Source organism: Apis cerana, linkage group LG15 (genome assembly GCF_029169275.1).
Source record: "Apis cerana isolate GH-2021 linkage group LG15, AcerK_1.0, whole genome shotgun sequence".
Lineage (NCBI taxonomy): Eukaryota > Metazoa > Arthropoda > Insecta > Hymenoptera > Apidae > Apis > Apis cerana.
Window position 1 is genome coordinate 8,099,157 of NC_083866.1, and position 20,546 is coordinate 8,119,702.

Sequence of the window (20,546 nt, forward strand, 5' to 3'; positions counted from 1 at the left end):
GAAATTTTGGATAATTAATCATACGTTACTTCAAATTTTCCATCTATTCGATAATCGATTAACATGATGCGATCCCTGCTTTGAGGGAAAAAACTCGAGAGAGGTTAAATTTATACAGGGAAGTTCTGTTTAACAGGAGGGGGACAGATTTCTGGCGAGATTCGAGCGAATTGAAGCCGATCGTGCGGGCGAGGACAAAGCTCGGGACGAATTTTGACAAGTTTATTGGACCGGTTCCAACCAACGTTTCCTTCTTCGCGGTTTTCTATGTGTGTCACGCGTATACAAAATATTCCACAAGTATATGCTCCCTGTATGCAAGATCCAAAGGAGAAAATGGTTAAATTCGAGAAGAAAAATTTTAATAAGGATGACCTAAAACTTATGAATCGATTTCATATGGATAATTATCGAAATGGAAGCGGGCCATTATTTTGTAATTAATGATCGTTGATGATAATGAAACCAAGTTCTGAATATTCCAGACAGAGGCTATATTTTCATTATCACCGAGATTTGATCCCTCGATTTCAAAAACACGCTGTTTTAGTGATTTTTAATGATTTTCGCGTTGAAGAAAAATTTTAATATTAATTTAGCAATATTACTCTTAATTTCAGTATTGTAATAAATTACTTAATAAATTAGGAAAGGTAATTTAGAAAAAGGTAATTTACTCTCTGATAATGAACATCAAACGACTCATTCAGTGTCGTGAACGTCTACTTTATCGGATGTCTATTTTCGAAGAAAATGAACTAACTGTGTAAAAACTATCTTCAATTAAAGAAATTACTTTAATTTACTTTTAAATTCTCTTTCATATTTAATCTAAACCTTGAACATACCACATTTTGATTTTATGAATTATTATTATCTTAAATATCTCTAACTCAAATTTATTCAAGCCAGTTAAAACAACAATACGTAAATTAAACTCAAGTATTTCTTATCGTGGATTATCAAATTAATCGACAAGTTTCTCTAATTTGATATAAAAAGCCGCCATATTATTTAATTTTTTGTAGCAGGGTATCTAATCCTAGTTTTTTATTAAACTTTCCAATTTCTATTAATATTAATTATAATTATTAATTATCAATTCTAAATTTCACTCCAAATCAAATATATTTAATTATAATTTTTTATTTGATATAAATTTTATTAGAGACAATTAATTTATAAATCGAGTTTAAAACGTTATTACTCATATTTATCTTTACTAGAAATTAAACTTTCATTCGTCGTTTCACAGTTATCTATTAAATTTTTATTTTTAATAATTTTATATTTTATATATAGTTTCATTAATACAATTAATTTCAAAACCATAATGCAATTTTTATTAATAAGTTGAATTAAAATTTGTCTAATTACACAAAGTAATTAAGAAAAAGATTTAACGACAGTCATTCACTATCTAAAGAAATTAGTAAACGTTTCTTCACGAAATACCTCGACGAACAATTATATGAAACCACGTCGTTAGATACCCTCTTAACTCCAGACATAACACCCGACGATATCTCGAACAATAACAACTGATAATACTCGAGCTTGTTGTTAACAGAGAAAGAGGACGAATAAATTTACTAAGAACACGAGAGAGAGAGAGCGTTATTTCCCCCCACGATCGGAATTGGATTGAGCAAGAATCGGAAATAAAAAGTGGAGGAAGTCGTACTAGAGTCAGTCGGATAGACAGACGTTGCTACCCTGCTAATTGACTCTCCTCTACTTCTCCTTCCAATCCAAAATTTCTCCTTAATTTCTCTTCGTCCGTCGAAGATTACACGTTTTGCGCGATATCAGGTGCAACATCGCTTATTTTTACGTTCGAAGCTACGAAAGAAATTCGAATCGAACAATTGTTCTACGTATATTCTTATAAATATTTTCTATTGGCCTTAAGTGAAATAGTAAAAAAAATCGCATCATTTTTTCCTCGATCGAAACGTTATTAAGCGTTATTTTTAGGCACCGTTCCCCTAAAAGTTTCGAATTTATAATTAGTAAACTTTGAATCGCGTAACTTTGTTGGGAACGAACGGTGTAAGGGTTCGTTAGCGAATTTCATCCGAGCGTCAAAAGTTTATTCGTCCAAAAAAAAAAGAAAAAACCGTCGCGTTCCCATATATTTATAAAAAAAAAAAAAGCGCTTCATATTTAGAAAGAGGTTGAAAAATTGTTATCCTTCGACGTAGGCCTTCCTTATCCGCCTTTCCAAGTTTTCCAAGTTTTCTTCATCCTCCCCCTCATCTCTTTCCTCAAACACACACACACACACACACACACACACACACACACACACACACACACACACACACACACACACACACACACACACACACTTTTTCGATATCGAGCTCGAGGCTCTTCTAAATCATCTTCCCCTCCCGTCATTTTTCTCAATTTGGTATTATATCAGGCGATCGTCATTTCTCTTCTCATTATTAAATTATCAAGTTCGCGGTGGTCCCGAGCCCATAATTCTCAATATATTCGTGACACGGCCACGTTTCCTCACCAGCCGTGCACCGATCCCCCCTCCCCTCCCTTCGATCGATCGTTTTCAACCGGTCAATTTAACCGGTTATCGATCGTACCAACTCCCCCCCCTCCCTCCTGTCGCAACATCGATGTCCACACACGATGTTGCGTTCATCGATTATGCTTAAATTGCGGTGAGACTAAACTCGAAAACTTGACAGCATCAACATGCCATCTGTCGGTAGTTAAAATAGAGAGGGAGTAAGTGGTGTGTGCGCGCGAGAGAGAGAGAGAGAGAGAGCAGGGTTACGACGAAATTGAATCAATAAATTCGCTCTCCGAATGCCCCTATTTCATCCAGCTCTTCAATTGCCGCTCCAATCATGTACTAATTCAATCTTCCAATCCGCTGGTGGTACACGTTTTTCGACGAAACTTTTTATCTGCTTGTTGTATTCTTCCACTCGCCCGTTGCACGGATTAAACGCGTTGGCGGTTTACGTAGAGATACCACCTTACGTTACGTACGCAACAATGTATATCATTTCGATTTTTCGAGATACATTTAGTAATTACACTCAATTGCGTTCGACGATCGGCACAAAAATCGTCGTATTTTCCGAGAACGAAACAAATACAAACGAGAGAGGAACAGTTGTACAGTTTCTTTTTCGATTCGACCATCGACGATTAGGTTACACGTCGTCTTCTCCCAATATTTTAATTATCGAGCGCGAGATTTTCCTTCGAATAATACACAATATTTCTTTCTACGGAGACTCCACGCTGGTACTAGGAGTTTGATAAAATAAAATGAAATGATAATAATAATAATAAAAATAAAAGGCAACGTTTAATTGCATTCTTGCCCATCTACCGTGGAACATCTACCGTAGAGCGTAAGAAATACAAACGATAAAGGGAACGGTCGCAGCCGTGTGTTTCTTTTCAACCTTGTTTATTATTCATTTTATGGGTCAACGATAGAATTTCTTTTCTCTCTCCCTCCGCCCCCCTCCACCTCGGCCAACGAAACGCCCGCGAATCGGTTAAACTAGCACGCGCTCTCTCATCAACCCGGTTCACGTTTAAAGGGCTAACGTCCTTGTATCCTATTTTACCGAACGTCGTCATAAAAGTTTGCACTTTTTTTTTTTTTTTTTACGAATGCTTTGCGATCTAGGCCACACGTGTAAAAATAATACCTTTGGAAAGCGCGACGTTCCAAGCCAATCTCGAAGCTCCGTTTCTCGAGAAAGTTAAACCGATTATCCGATGGTAAATCGTGCGATTAGAAATACGCTAATGAAAGATATGCGTGAGAGAGTCGAAATCTCGAGAAAAGAGGTATTTTTCGATTGTTGAGAATCGATTTTTCGAGTAAAAATTTGGATTAAAAAGAGAGAGAAAAAAATAATAGACCAGGTAAGGGAATCGATGAGTTTCCAAACGGCTGATAAGACCAATTTTCACGCTGTTCTATACAAAGGCAAAGGCGTTATAATTACAAGGCTGAGTAGATAGCGTAGCCTGAGGCTTACGGAGGAGGTCAGCTCTTTCCTCCTTGACCGGTGGCTTTTTGTTCCTTTGTAAAGGTTCGACCAACCAGGCTAAACCCTTCTCTCCTCCCCTTTTTTGTCAAGATTTTTCTTCTCTCTCTCTCTCTTTTTCATCCTGCGCGAAAAGACTCGTGCTTCTTATTCGCCCGAACGAGCCAACCTCAAAAAAGGAGAAGAAAAAAAAAAAAAAGATCGAATGGAAGAAGGCGAAAAAAGGGGGGGAGGAGGGAAGGAGGCGGCAACACAGGTCACGAGGTGAACGCACAAAGGAAATAATACGGGTCGATGAACTTGGACGCCACGAACAACCGTTCGCCGTCAAGTTTTCTTCGAACGACACGTTTCGATTAGCCGAGTTCGCGAATTCGGATTTTTCAAGCTGGACATCGACGCGAGGATATCCTTCTCGACAGGGGGAAATTTTATACTTTCGAATAGATTCGCACCGTTTGATACCGGCGGATGGATGATCACCTTGCTTAGATCGATCCTGATCTACCAGACGAGATCGACACTTTGCGATTAGTCGGTAGCAAGCGGGTAAACAAGGGAGGGCCAAATCGATATTGCGGCCAGCTATGAATATTCGATGAACGAGGCGCGAGGAAACGCGAGAAGAGAAAAATTCGTGATTCGTTTATCTCTCTCCTCTATTTCGCCCCTTGTTCCCCCACCACTCCTTCTACGAGTTTCTTCCCCGAGCATTTCCAACGATATTCGCTTCTCCGATGGTGCTGCCATCTGAGAACCAATGATCCCCCCACTCTCGGTGGAAACAGATGTAACTCGGGCAAAGCTATCTCACCCGAAACGAGTGGACTTGAGTCGGTCAGACGTAACTTTAAATTCTTAACGGACATCGTTTATCATCATCATCGCCTTCGAATATATATATATATGTGTGTGTGTGTGTATGTATTTCTGCCCTATCTTTTCATCTTTATTTATTTAATCCGTTGTCTCACGATTCAAGTTGCAATAGCGTGTGCCATAAAGAATATTACACGTCGAGCCATTTCACACGCTTCGACCGAGCGAAGTTAGCAACTTGTTGGAATCGCAATGTCTTTCGATGTATAAAACCATGTATAAAGTACAATTAATTTTATTTTACAAGATGTTTGATAAATAATTATTTTATGTAAAATAATATTTTTATTCGCAATTTCTAAATAAAATGTACAAAAATTTAATAATCTTCGATATTTTTCAAAACATATTTGTATACGCAACTTTACATCCATCATTTCCTATAACCAGTCAATCCTATAACAACATTTTCCTAAAGCAAGTGAAATATCACCACTATCACCATATCACTATTTAAAATATTTACGAAATCAACAATATTCTTCGATATTCTTTTTGACTACATTTCTTAAAGGTACAGTTTTCTAATATCTTTCAAAAAAATATATCCGTGTGCCAAGAAAATTGGTAAGCGTTTGTTGTCGTAACTCTCACGAATACAAGTTATTACAAGAAACTACGACTCTTTCCATCCAAATTCCTTGTCTCTCTCCTTAAGAGAGGACAGGCTTCTACTCCTCTCTTCTCCTCCCATTCTAAATCACGGATGATAGGGAAATCGAGTTAGCACGTCGTTTCCACGTTTTACACAACCTCTGTCGATGATAAAAAAAAAAGAGAGAGACAGAGGAAGTACAGAGCGACGAGTTGAGTTCACAGAGAAGCCGTGGATTCGTTAAGAGATAAAAGGCCAGTTTTTCGTTATCGTTATCTCGACGAAATTCCGAATACGCGTATCGCATTGTATATTTTTGGTCGACGGCGCGTTCGAGGCGCGAAAGACAAAAAGGGGGGAGGATATCGGTTGGCGTTTTCAGAAAAAGCGGTTCGCGGACAGTTTATCAAAAATCTTGATCCACGATAAGATTGATAGTAGGAAGGAGGAAGAGAGAGAGAAGTTGGAAGGATAAATAGAAATAAAAATTTCTTTAAAAGGAAAATCTCGTATTAACGTTTATCATTAATTAAATAATTGCACACGTGACAGGTTGCGAACGCGGCAACGCAAGCGCTGCATTTTCGAGGAATTTAATCATTGTATGGCGTCATAGCGTATAGTCATAGAAAATTTCCAAGTACTGCTATCTAATCAACATGTTTCTAGTTTAAAAGTGGACATTTCCTGGTGATATAATGAAAATGGAATGAAATTCAAACGATGAAATATCTTATTTAGATAAAATCTTTTTCACCAATTCCCAATGAGACGCTCTCAACGTCTTTCTATCTTTAAAATTGATATCGATCAATGTGTGATTCGAGATCGATCTTGCACGTTCGAATTGATATGCATCACGAGTATTTCGTTCAAAAGCGAAAGTTTTCTCCACAAATTTTCAACTTTTTGCGACTTTCAACGCCTCTATCTTTAAAATTGATATCAAAGTGTGATTCGAGACGCAAGGATCTTACACGTTCGAATTGATACGCGTTACGAGTATTTAAAAGCGAAACTCTTTTTTCACAAATTCTCAACATTTCCTGCTTTCCATCATTGCAATTTTACCTATTTTTCTAAAATTTACATCGCAAATTCGATTATATATATATATATAAAACAACGTTTCGTCGAAAAATAATATCTCTGAAAATCGCAATAATACAACACTCTAAAATTTACATAGCAAATTGGATATCGATTGCGAATGAAACCCGTAGCAAATTCTCTCGCAGAGAGTGGTAAACTCTTTCGTCGAAAATAATATCGATCTTGGAAAATCGGTGTTCAATTCCACTCTAAAAATTTGCATCGCGAATTCGATACCAATTTCGACCAAATTCTCGACCGATAACGATTCGAGAATAATAAATTTGCAAACACCTTTCTCTCGAATTCTCTCTCCCACACAACGAGGACGGAATCGTCTTCGACACTTTTCCTCTCTTTCTTTCTGTGTCTCGCGCGATTGAATCCGATTGCAATTACGCCGCGAGAAGGAGGGAGGGAAGCGAGCGGAGAGTTTTTCCACGGAAAAACTCGGCTCTCGCGGCAGGCAGAGGCTGCGTTATTGATTTTCCGTAGGCGCGTGCGGTTTTCCACGCTCGCCGGACCCCGCGGCCATCCCTTTTCAAACGGCGCGCGATCACAAAACTCTTCCTCTCCTCCGCCGCCAATTATCGACCGCGCTAACTCGCCCATCCGCCACCAGCGCCTCGATCGATTCGATCGATTCGAAATATTAAGTTATACATGGTTGGACGGTTGGAGCCGCGTGACAAGACGCGTGTCTCCTCAGGATGATTGCACGTGGAAGAGGGAAAGAGAGGGAGAAAGAGCTTTTAAACTGGCGCGATATAAACATGCTTTTCGAGGTTGGTTAATTTTGGATGGAAAAAATTTATATCACACTCTCGCTGTGATGAGTAAAGTAATTTGGGGATGGATTTAGAGGGATAGAAGTAGAGGGGGAAGTTTAGTCGTTCATTTGTACAAATATTATTACGAGAATCTGAAATTCTGGTAAAGAGAAGAGGACGATTTTATTCTATCGTGACAATAAATCCGCGTGGAGTATGCAAATTAAAACGGCGATCGTGGTGAGGAAGGAAATGGAATAGAAGTAAAATAGAAAATTTTCAAAAGGGTTCGTTATAAGTGCAAAGCGTTTTATCGATCGAATCTGAAGATCGAAAGAAGTAAAATTTCCTAAACAAAAGAGGATAATTGTTCAATTTTATTTTACTCCATCAAAATAAATAATAAATCCACGTGGAGATGTGCAAATTAAAACGGTACGGTGATCGTGGTGAGAATCGAAGGAAGGAAAGAAGGAATTGGAATAAAATAGAAAATTTCCAAAAGGGGAGAAACAAGCTGGCTTCGTTATAAGCGCAAAGTGCAACTGTTTTATCGATCGAACTCTCTCGAATCTGAAGAAGTAAAATTTCCTAAACAGAAGAGGATAATTGTTCAATTTTACTCTACCCCGCGTGGTGTTATGCAAATTAAAACGGTCTGGTGAGAGTCGAAGAAAAAAAAGAAGGAGTTGGAATAGAAATAAAACGGAAAAATTCCAAAAGCTGGAGAAATAAGCTGGATTCGTTACAAGTGCAAAGTGCAGCTGTTTTATCGATCGACAAAACGCTCACTCACTCTCTCTTTCTGCGTTACCCTGTATACGCGCGAGGATGTAGAAGAAATTAAAAAAAAAAAAAAAGAAGAAGAAGAAGAAGAGGGGAAGAGTAAAAGAGAGAAAGGGAGGGGGGAGGAAAAAAAAGAGGAATCGGAGGAGCAAGAGGAAAACAAAAATTTAATTAAATGCTCACTGTCCGTGGCGTATACGGCCTCAACCCCCTTGTGTACCGGAATCGAATCACTCATCCATTTCGGTCGTCCAGCTGTCTGCATCCTGTATAACCCGCTGTTTTTCAGAAATTCTCGAAAAATCGTTTTATCCGCGCGTTTTGTACGCGCTGAGACCTGGCCGGCGTACGAAACCAGAGAGGATGCGGGTTTATCGAGCCTCTAAAGAATTCAAACGCACCGTGAAACGAACAACTAGAGAACTTTATACTTTTTTCTCCTCTCTCTCTTTCTCTTTCTCTATCGATTAAATCGTAAGAATGTGAAAGAAATTTTAGAAAGAGAAAGAAAAGAAGGAGAATCTTTTTCTAGGTTAGGTTAGGTTAGGTTAGGTCTCTCTCTTTTTCTCTCTCTATCGATTAAATCGTAAGAATATGAAAATTTTAGAAAAAGAAAGAAAGGAAGGGGAATCTTTTTCTAGGTTAGGTTAGGTTAGATTAGGTTAGGTTAGGTCTTTCTCTCTCATCGATTAAATCGTAAGAATATGAAAATTTTAGAAAAAGAAAGAAAGGAAGGGGAATCTTTTTCTAGATTAGGTTAAATTAGGTTAAATTAGGTTAGGTTAGTCTCTCTCTATCGATTAAGAATGTGAAAATTTTAGAAAAGAAAAGAAAGAGAGGGCAATATTTTTCTAGGTTAGGTCTCTCTCTCTTTCTCCCTCTATCGATTAAATCGTAAGAATGTGAAAATTTTAGAAAAGAAAAGAAAGGGAGGGGAATATTTTTCTAAGTTAGATTAGGTTAGGTTAGATCTCTCTCTCTTTCTCTCTCTATCGATTAAATCGTAAGAATGTGAAAGAAATTTAAAAAAAAAAAGAAAAGGAGGAGAATCTTTTTCTAGGTTAGGTTAAATTAGGTTAGGTCTCTCTTTCTTTCTCTCTCTATCGATTAAATCGTAAGAATGTGAAAGAAATTAAAAAAAAAAAAGGAGAAGAATCTTTTTCTAGGTTAGGTCTCTCTCTCTTTCTCCCTCTATCGATTAAATCGTAAGAATGTGAAAATTTTAGAAAAAAAAAAAAGAAAGGGAGGGGAATATTTTTCTAAGTTAGGTTAAATTAGGTTAGGTCTCTCTCTCTTTCTCTCTTTATCGATTAAACCGTAAGAATGCGAAAGAAATTTTAGAAAAAATAAAAAAAGAAAGAGGGATCTTATGCAATAACATTTTTCCTCTCTTTCCCAATCTCGATTCTATCCGTTGATATTTCAGAAAGATATATCGATATATCTAAGATGACAAATTCACAACGAAACGATTTTACGCGCGAGCTTAAAGGCGACGGCGCTCGACGCGTTGGAGAATAGGCAAAGGAGAGTCTCGAAGAGATGCCGGGAAAGCGCGGGTGGGGGAAGGGAGACGGCGAGAGGGAGGGCCGGCGTCCCCGCGCGGGGATGGAAGGACGAAAGGGGAAGAGCTCAATTACCTGGACAAAGGCGACGCGTATCCTTTGTCGGCGAATCGCGTTATCGAGCCTCGGACTTTCGCGCATTCGAACGTTGCGAGCACGCATTCGAACACTCGAGACACTCGAGCCCGAGCCGTGCAAACCGCGTTCGAAATCGGACAATCGGAAATTCGATTTTTCCAACTTGGCTGTTTGGCGTCCCGGAAAAAAGGAAAACGATAAAGATCGGTGACGGGAGATCGGATGATTCGGGCGGGAAATTTACGCAGAAGATGAAAAACAGGGATTTCCACTCGATTGAATTTCAATAAATTCACACACCCGCGCTAAATAATCGATCGAATAATTTCAAACATTCCGTATAATCCGTCCATCCTGTTAATTTATCGGCCGGTGATCCATGAAAACAGTAATTTCCCCCCCTATTTGTTTATCCGATATATAAACGGATAACGGCGAAAATTGCGTTATGCGCAGGAGAGGGCGGGATCTCCCAAATCCGAGCATATTTCGCGGCTTTATCTCGTCCTGCTGCGTGGACAGGTGGAGAACGAGCACCGGGTAAGCCGAAATTTTATGGTTCCTGGTATCACAACGCGAATCCCGATTTTTCCATTCTTAACGACGCACCTGCATGCACCTGCAAATAAACGTTTCACCTTTTCATCCAAATATATTTATTTATATATACATTTGGACGAAACGTCATCCATCCCGGATTTTATTCTTTCCAGATCCTTTTTCTTTTTATTTCGTTATTGTTGTCGTTACTTACTTATTATTTTTACGCTTTTCCCGTATAGTGGATCGATGGCATAAAAATAGTCATTTTTTAATCGAGAAGAAAAGGAAACTCGGGCGCATTCCGTCCGATTGGAAGAAGTTTATTTCACGCAAAGGTTGCAGGAATAAATGCAATGACACAATGGAGACGAGATGGAATAAATAACAACTGGCTAATATAGATTGGAAAAAATTCTATTGTAAAATAAGTAACCGTTTAAAATTCCTTCTGTATTTCGTTCCACGTAAATGATAAGATCCTTCCACGCTGAGAAAATCGTAAGAGAGTGTATATAAAAGAGCAGCAACAACAGATTCAGGAGATATATGAATAACGGAGAGATTAGAATTTAATAGATAATTTTTGGTAACGTTCTCAATCTTAATCGCAAGAAAAACTTGTGCGCCTCAACAAAACTTCCTTATCGACAGGAACGCAAATTGAATATCGATCGAGCGAGAAGGAAAATCAACTTCACCCTTCTCCTATTCTAAAACTATTCTAAAACATAACGTGTTCCATAAAATTTACAATTTAAACCGATTTTTTAAAAAAACTTTCCAACTCGTCCGACATTTTTTCTTTGCAAAACAATCTTTCGTCAGGCTTCACTGTAATGGCGCCTCCCTTTGGTCGCGAGGAGGAGTGGAATTAACGAAAATGCAAGTTATAACGACTGCATAACAAGGGCGGAGATCAGAGCCCGTTTCCGGCGAGGAGAAGGGAAAAGAAAAGGAGGGAGGGGGGCTAATTTATCGCGGCTCTGAACAGAAGAAGCTGAGACGGGGAGGAGCGAAAAACAGGAGTCGAGATAAAGAATAAGGAGGAGAGAGAAAAATTGAAATCAAGAATTTGGAGAATTTTGTGAAATTGAGTGTGTTTCGAGGATTTAAGAGGAAGAAGAGGAAAATTTGAGAGATGAATGGAACGTCTTCTAATCGAAGAAGAGAAGCGAGAATAAGATGCACAGTGGTGGAAAGTTGAATTCGACGGTATTTCGAGGCGACGAATGGAAAAGAGAGGGAGAAAGAGGAATAAAAAAAGAGGTTTGAAAATTGGGCACGAAGCACGGCTGGAAAGTTGAATTGGCCGATGTTACGTACATATATTCCAACGCGTCTTCCTTTACGATCGAAGGAAATAAGAGAGATAGGAGAATCGAAGGAAGAAAAGGAAAGATATTAGAGACGTTGAATACGTAGGAAAAAGACGAAATATTGAAAAGTCGATGAACGAAACGTTTCACCGACAAAAACGGAGAAGACGAAGCAAGAAAGGGTTTGAAAATTCAGTCACGGAATTGGCCGATATTTATATATTTTCATTGAACCGAGACGGTACTTGCAGTGCACAGTCGGTGGACAAGTCAAACAAAGAGAAACGGGAAACGTTCCGCCTATGCGGCACGTAGCGGAAATTTACAATGCCCCGGTGGCTGTGTCAACGACACCACGACACCTTTGACTGGTGCATCCAACGCGCGCCGATATCGAGCATGTGTGCCGATATGGACGTGGAAAATTAACTTACTACTACGCCCCCCACTCCTTCCAGCCCCTCCTCTCGCCGTACACGTGTACACGGAGCGAGATAATCCCCATTCGCCGAATATATCATCGATAATAAGGGGTTTCCAGAGACTTATCTTGCCTCGTTATGCACGTGAATGTAACATGTCTCTGTGGAAAGGAATTTTTTACAAATTTGACAATCAGTAAATGAATAGAGTGAAGATACAAGTTCGAGTAACTTCCAAGTAAAACAGAGGAAGAAAGAACGAAGGTTTACCAAACTTGAGAATCAGAATAAATCGAGTGAAGATACGTTCGAGTAATATCAAAATATTATATATTTCGTGGAAACGAATTTTAATCAAACTTGAGAATTAAGATTTCTCAAGATGTTTAATTTTTCCAAACAGAATAAATATCGAAGTAAAAGGAAGAAAGGAATGGATAATCGCCAAAATATTACATATTTTTATATGGAAACGAATTTTTACCAAACTTAAGTTTCTCGATATTTAATTTTTCCAATCAGAATAAATCGAATTCGAAGTAATATCGAAGGAAGAAAGAACGGAGATTATTATTAATAATATAATATAATTACTTAATTATAGCTTGTACTATCAGAACTAATATTTCATGAAATCTATATAAACAATATTTTATATTTATATTATATTATTATATTATTATATTTATACTATTACATTATATTATTATATTTACCAAACTTGAGAATTAAGATTTCTCAAGATGTTTAATTTTTCCAATCAGAATAAATCGAGTGAAGATACGTTCGAGGTAAGATCGAAGTAAAAGGAAGAAAGGAATGGATAATCGCGAAAATATTATATATTTTTATATGGAAACGAATTTTTACCAAACTTAAGTTTCTCAAGATGTTTAATTTTTCCAATCAGAATAAACCGAATTCGAAGGAAGAAAGCTTGTACTATCAGAACTAATATTTCATGAAATCCATATAAACAATATTTTACATTTATATTATATTATTATATTTACCAAACTTGAGAATTAAGTTTCTCTACATTTAATTTTTCCAATCAGAATATCGAATGAAGATACGTTCGAGTAATATCAAAACATTACATACTTCATGGAAACGAATTTTAATTAAACTTGAGAATTAAGATTTCTCAAGATGTTTAATTTTAGAACAAAACGAAACGGAAGCAAAAAGCTGGTTCCTTCTTACCTCTTCTAAACAACGAAGACGAAGCGATCGATTGAACTATGAAGGTGAACGGAGATAAAACGATAATTCTTATCGTTAAAAAACGACGTGCACGCTGGCGGTGCGAATATCGATAATATTTCACTTCCGCGGAGAATCCGAGTCGATAAAGACGAGTTTTCTTACTCCCTAATGACTACGGCTCCACCGAGTGGAATACCGTCGTAAAGGAGGTGGCAACGTCTCTCTCGTTCCCGTGGGAAGTGCAGAAGCGGGGAGGGGGAGGAGGGTTCCCCGGTTACACTCGAGGATTTAAGTCGGGGAACAAAAGGATCTCTTCTCTGGGGGGAGGGGAGGGGTGGCCGGTGGCATGGATTTCGATTACGAGATAGACAGGATTTACATCGTGGCCGGATAGTCCACGAATGGGCGAGCAACTTTTGAGTATTATCCACGGACCATTAAATCTAGCTTCCTTCCGATGTTATAAATGTTAAAGGGAGAGGAATTTTATTCGAAAAAAAAAGAGAGAGAAAAGAGAATTATTATTGTCGCGATAAACAGTGAATTATTCAATTTCATCGTTACGTAATAATATTTTCGTTTCGTCACCGTTAAATTTATCTTGCTCGTTGATAAAATATTAAAGAAAGAAGGGTTTTATTCGAAAAAAAAAATGAATGAATTTATTCAATTACATATTTTTGTTTCGTTATTATTAAGCATAATTTGCTCGGTGTCTAGCGAATGAATTATTCAATTTCGATCGCGGAACGATATAAGGGATGATAATTGTGACCTTGCTTGATCACTCTTGTCATTAAATGGAATTATTCAATTTGATCGTTATTCGAAAAATTTTTAGGAATAATAATTCTTACGGATATAACACGTGGTTTGAATATTTCGTGCTTTTTTTGCATAAAAAAATCGGAATAACGATACAAAGGATGTGTCGTCATGCCTGTCGATTGTTTTTGTCGTTGCGCGAATCGATCAAAAGTTTTTAGCCCGAACGAATAGAGAGAAAAGTCGTCTCTATAAAATAGAAAGAAATTTCACGTACCCACGGATAATTACGATACGACGCGCTCAATGATGGTCGTTAAAATTTATTAGCGAATGAGTCACCGCAATTTGGTCGCGCGTAAAACGACTTTCCACTCTCCTCGTTTCTCCCCCGGTCAAAAAAAAATTTCTCATATCGCACGATGATCGTTAAATTCTTCTCCGAGAACGAAGGCCAGCTTGCAACTACTGAAAACCAACTTACATCAAAACGTTAGTCTATATGCGAGCGTGAAATTTAGTCGCAATTTTCTACCAAGAATCAAAGATTAACATCTTTCCATACCTCGAACCTACGCGCGTTCTGGAGACGCAGTTGGAAAACTGGCAACACCTTCTTGGGACGTAAAATACCTTATGCTCGCGATATATATATATATATTATATTCACGAGCGGATCCTCAGTCACCAATCGAAGCACTCGATTTCCCATTTCTTTCCACGACGTGTTCTCTACAACGAGACGGCGATCGTTGGAATACAAGCGGGCACGCAATTAGATGGCCGAGTAGCGAGAAAGTAGATCGCGGAAGGATGGCGCAAAATGGATCGAGTACCGAAGCGCGAAGGACAAAATCGTTTCTCGCCGATATTATCGGTTTTCGCTCGTCCCATATTCGCTCCCCCGTCTGTGTGAACGCGCTACGTAAAATAATCGCGCGTTTACAATAAAATATGTGTCTACGATTGTTATCCCCATATGCTCGTCGGTTGTTGAGAATCTGCGCGAAAAAGACGGGGATAAAATAAATGTAAACACGGGTTCGGAGGCGTGTCTATATACGTTGTACGGTATTTCTTGTGCGCGTGTCGCATTTAGAATCCGTGCAGGAGGAAAAGCATCGTGCTGCGCATGCGTAAACGGTGCACGGGGAAAATTTAATGGTTCGAGTTACGAATAAAGTTATAATTTATAATTTATCGTTCGAGACAGTAGTAACAAGTAATTGTGATTGTGATAAAGCGGATCAATAAATAAATATTTAAAGTAAGTTTATTCGAGATTTTTAGTATCAGTTATTTTTTTAATTGCGTTAATTGTCGGCCCAACTTTGCTGCTAAAAATATACGGTGTCGATACATTTAATAACGAATTTAATAAATAAACCAACTTTTGCATTTACTTTTGGAATCGAAGCTTTTCCTGTATAAATATCTGTATGGAGAAAAATTATCGTGATGCATGTTAATAGAAAGATTCGAAAATATACAGGGTGTCGATATATTTAATAACGAATAATAAATAAACTTATTTATTTAATTATTAAATCTAATTACTTATATATTTCTTATTTAGAATTTGTATGGAGTGTTATGCGTGCGTCTAATTAAAATACGAAAATTCGAAGATATACAGGGTGTTGATATATTTAATAACGAATTTAATCGATCAACTTTTGCATTTATTTTTGGAATCGAAGCTTTTCCTGTACAAATATATATATGGAGAAAAAATATTATGATGCATGTTAATAGAAAGATTCGAAGATATACAGGATGTCGATACATTTAACAACGAATTTAATCGATCAACTTTTGCATTTACTTTGAAAGCTTTCCCTGTACAAATATCTGTATAAAGAAAAAAGATTCGAAGATATACACAGCGTGTCGATAACAACATTTAATTCAATAAATAATCCAATTTTTGGAATCCAAAAGATATCTCATCCCGTAAAATCGATTCATCTCTCGCGCGAAAGCAAGTAAGCTAGTTTGCCAGAGTATAAGGTTTCTCTCTCTTCTCTCCTCTCGCGTGAAACGCCACGGAAAAAAAGTCTGAGAGTGAGAGATAAAGAAGAACTAGAAAAGCGCCGTCCACAACTCTCGTGTTTCCGGTTCACTGTGAAACACTTGCGTTATCTTGCGTCGATTGGATCGTCCAGCTGGGAGAAAATACGAATCGAAAGCTGCCTGGACACCTGCCAGATTTTTGATTCCGGCCGAACTTCGATCGAGGAGACACCGCCAACTTATCCTCGTTAATCAATCTGATTTACCATCCGCCAGAGCAAGAGTTTCTTGAGAAAAAACTCAAAAAACAAAAAAGAATTTTCCTTTCCTCCCTCAATCGTAACACAGAAAACTTTTTATTTCATTCGATTGTTCTCAGAAATATACGCTTTACACTTGCACTTTTTAAATATTCTTCTAAGACTTCCGAGACACAAAACTTGCACGAAAAATTTTTCTCGTACAATTTACAAGATTAGTCGCAATATTATCAATACAAAACAAGCTAGAAAATTGGGAATAAAGATTTCGAGAACAAATCTCTCTCGTCGCTTAATATCCACTTTACTTTAAACTATCATTATTATAACACACGTTTGAGTTTATTTCACGAATATTTATTTATCCCTTTCCTCTCACGAGACAATAATTAAGAGTCGGTTGGTCTCAACACGATCAAGAGGAGAAGGTTGGAAATCTCGAAAGGACGATACCGATCCGAACGGTATCGTTTGCATATCCCTGGGTAAACCGTGTTGCCCCCTTGAGCCAGGGCGAATAGCGGCGGTTGTGCCAGGAATGCCGAGCAGAAAGTTTCTGGGCGACCACCTATTCCCGAACACGGAATACCGTGGAGATAAGATCCCCTTGATTCGAGAATCCTGAATTCTCCAGGATCCATCCCTACCCCCCTCCCCAAATTCCTTTGCCAAACTTCGTCCTCCTAAACGTTCCGGGGAAAGAGGAGCCGGCTTTCTTTCGAGAATCGAGCTCTAATTGCGAGTAAAATTTTCCTTCCTTTCTTTTTCACCAATTAAAACGATCAGAAACGCTTGAATTTCTGCAAAAGATTCGTCGACGGGGCAGTGAGAGCAATAAATATAAACGCACGAGTTTTGCTGAAGCAATGTATCTTGATTGAACGTGATTGCGGGTATCTGTTTATAAAACGACTGATCTATATCTATATAAGAAAAACAAGTAGGTATCAACTATGAAATAATTGCATTGCTAGTTTTTATTATTGAGTAATAGAAGCATAAATAAAATTTCAGCGAACTTTAAATTCTATAACAGATATTGGTCCATCAAGGAAAGTCCATCAGGGTGGTTTGCCTGAAAGTGTTCAGAGTTTTATATATATATAGGAAGAAGCATAAACAAAATTTCAATGAACTTTAAATTCTATAACAGATATTGGTCCATCAAGGAAAGTCTATCAGGGTGGTTTGTCTGAAAGTGTTCAGAGTTTTATATATATATATAGGAAGAAGCATAAACAAAATTTCAATGAACTTTAAATTCTATAACAGATATTGATCCATCAAGGAAAGTCCATCAGGGTGGTTTGTCTGAAAGTGTTCAGAGTTTTATATATATATATATATATATATATATATATATATAGGAAGAAGCATAAACAAAATTTCAATGAACTTTAAATTCTATAACAGATATTGGTCCATCAAGGAAAGTCCATCAGGGTGGTTTGCCTGAAAGTGTTCAGAGTTTTATATATATATATATATATATAATATATTTATATATTATATTCTTCCTATATATATATATATATAGGAAGAAGCATAAACAAAATTTCAATGAACTTTAAATTCTATAACAGATATTGGTCCATCAAGGAAAGTCCATCAGGGTGGTTTGTCTGAAAGTGTTCAGAGTTTTATATATATATAGGAAGAAGCATAAACAAAATTTCAATGAACTTTAAATTCTATAACAGATATTGGTCCATCAAGGAAAGTCCATCAGGGTGGTTTGTCTGAAAGTGTTCAGAGTTTTATATATATATATATATATATATAGGAAGAAGCATAAACAAAATTTCAATGAACTTTAAATTCTATAACAGATATTGGTCCATCAAGGAAAGTCCATCAGGGTGGTTTGCCTGAAAGTGTTCAGAGTTTTATATATATATATATATATATATATAGGAACATCTGTTGTAGCTCTGAAAACATGTGGCTGTCCACGTGTGTGTAATGAATGACAGTACTTCAGTTAGGAGGAAGAAGTTGGAGAGAATTAATTGTGAGGCATCTGGTTGAAAAGTTGAGGGCCGATCTGAGAGAGTAGTTAGTGAGTGGTGTAAAGAATATACTGTCACTTTTGTCCTCATCGCTACGTAATCCTGAGTTTTCGAATCCTAGAAGATTCGAAGATCTAAAAGAAGTTGAAAGAAGAAGAAGAAGAAGGAGGAGGAGGAGAAACGTGACAATTTTCAATTTGAATTAATATTTAAATGGAGTACAAACTTGCAATCGTTAAATTCATAAAATATACGAGTTCAACGAGATATCGTTGTTGGAAGAAGAGGAAGAGGGAGAAAGATCGCGATATATTTTCGAGATAAACAATATCCGATGGAAAACAAATCTCTAAATACATAAAAGATGCAAGTTTCAATTTCACAAAGGAAAATGAGGGTGTATAAAAAGAGAAACGTATTCAATTGTTTTCGATTTAAACAATGTCTATTGAAAAACAAAATTCCAATATGATAAATTCATTAATAAACACGAGTTCCAGTTTCCAAAAAAGGGGTACATCATCGTTGGAAGAAGAAAAATAAATTCGAATCACGATATTAGAATTAAGCAATATCTAATGAAAAATAAACTTCCAATTGATAAATCCAATTGATAATAAATACGAATTCCAGTTTCCAAAAAAGTATACCAAAGATATATCATCATTGGAAAAAGAAAAATTTATAAATTTTCAGTCTAATGAAAAATAAATTTCCAATTGATAAATTCATTAATAAAACAGAGTTTCCAAAAAAGGGTACATCATCCTTGGAAGAAGAAAAATAAATTCGAATCACGATATTAGAATTAAGCAATATCTAATGAAAAATAAACTTCCAATTGATAAATTCATAATAAATATTCCAGTTCCAAAAAGTACACCAAAGATATATCATCATTGGAAAAAGAAAAATTTATAAATTTTCAATCTAATGAAAAATAAATTTTCAATTGATAAATTCATAATAAATACGAATTCCAGTTTCCAAAAAAGTACACCATCGTTGGAAGAAGAAAAGTTTATGAATTTTCAATATATTAAGCAATATCTAATGAAAAACAAACTTCATTAATAAATTCATTAATAAAACACGAGTTCCAGTTTCCAAAAAAGGGGTACACCGTCATTGGAAGAAGAAAAATAAATTCGAATCACGATATTAGAATTAAGCAATATCTAATGAAAAATAAATTTCCAATTGATAAATTCATAATAAATATTCCTGTTCCAAAAAAGTACACTAAAGATACACCATTGTTAGAAGAAGAAAAGTTTATGAATTTTCAATATATTAAGCAATATCTAATGAAAAACAAACTTCATTAATAAATTCATTAATAAAACACGAGTTCCAGTTTCCAAAAAAGGGGTACATCATCCTTGGAAAAAGAAAAACGTATAACATACGAATTACGATATTCGAACATCTAAAATGGAAAAACAAACGTCAACTATAAACTACATAAACTATATAAAAATCGCGAGTGTCAGTTTCACGAGCCTGGCGAGATATCGCCATTGGACTTTCATTTCTCCGCAAATGTCCCGGATGATGAAGCAGTAGCATACGAAAGAAACAAGCCGAACGAGGTAAAAGTGACGCAACAACTGGATAACAACTGTTTCGCCACGTTTCCGTCGCGAATCCAGAGAGGCCGGTGTTCACGGCCGTCGCTATCGCATCTGGAACCCGCGCATCGAAACCATTGACCTTATACCGAAACCTTCCGCGCCGTATTTTTCGTATTTTAATAACCGGCCTTACTCTCGTCAGATTTTCGCGTCAGACGATCTGGACGAAAAATTCTCTTGCGTGCCACGCTAATTTGGATAAAAAAGAAAGAAAAAGAAAAAAAGGAGAAATTTCTGTCGAAATGCGTGGATTACAACGGCACGAAGAGGAATTAATTAAGAGATAACGAGAGCGCGATGAATCATTTTTTGCACAATTTGGAAATTGTGCATCGCGAAATAATATTACGAAAGAAAGAGGTGCGGATTTTAATTGGAAAATTTGCTTCGAATTTGTCGCGAAATTTAAAAATAATTGCACGTGTATTATAATTATAATTTGGTAACAGACTTTTGTTAAAGCGGAATTTACAATTTCCATTTTTATGTGGGAATATTTGAAATTGGTTTAAAATATCCTTCTTTTCTGTCATGGAAATATTTAAATGTCTAAAAAAGTGAAACTGACTG

At 36.8% G+C, this 20,546-nt stretch overlaps 1 protein-coding gene across 3 annotated transcripts in view; it reads right to left on the minus strand.

Moving 5' to 3' along the window:
* LOC108001185 (disintegrin and metalloproteinase domain-containing protein 10) overlaps positions 1-20,546 on the minus strand; it is a 119,908-nt gene that overhangs the window by 95,331 nt on the left and 4,031 nt on the right. The gene's annotated exons all lie outside the window — the stretch shown is intronic.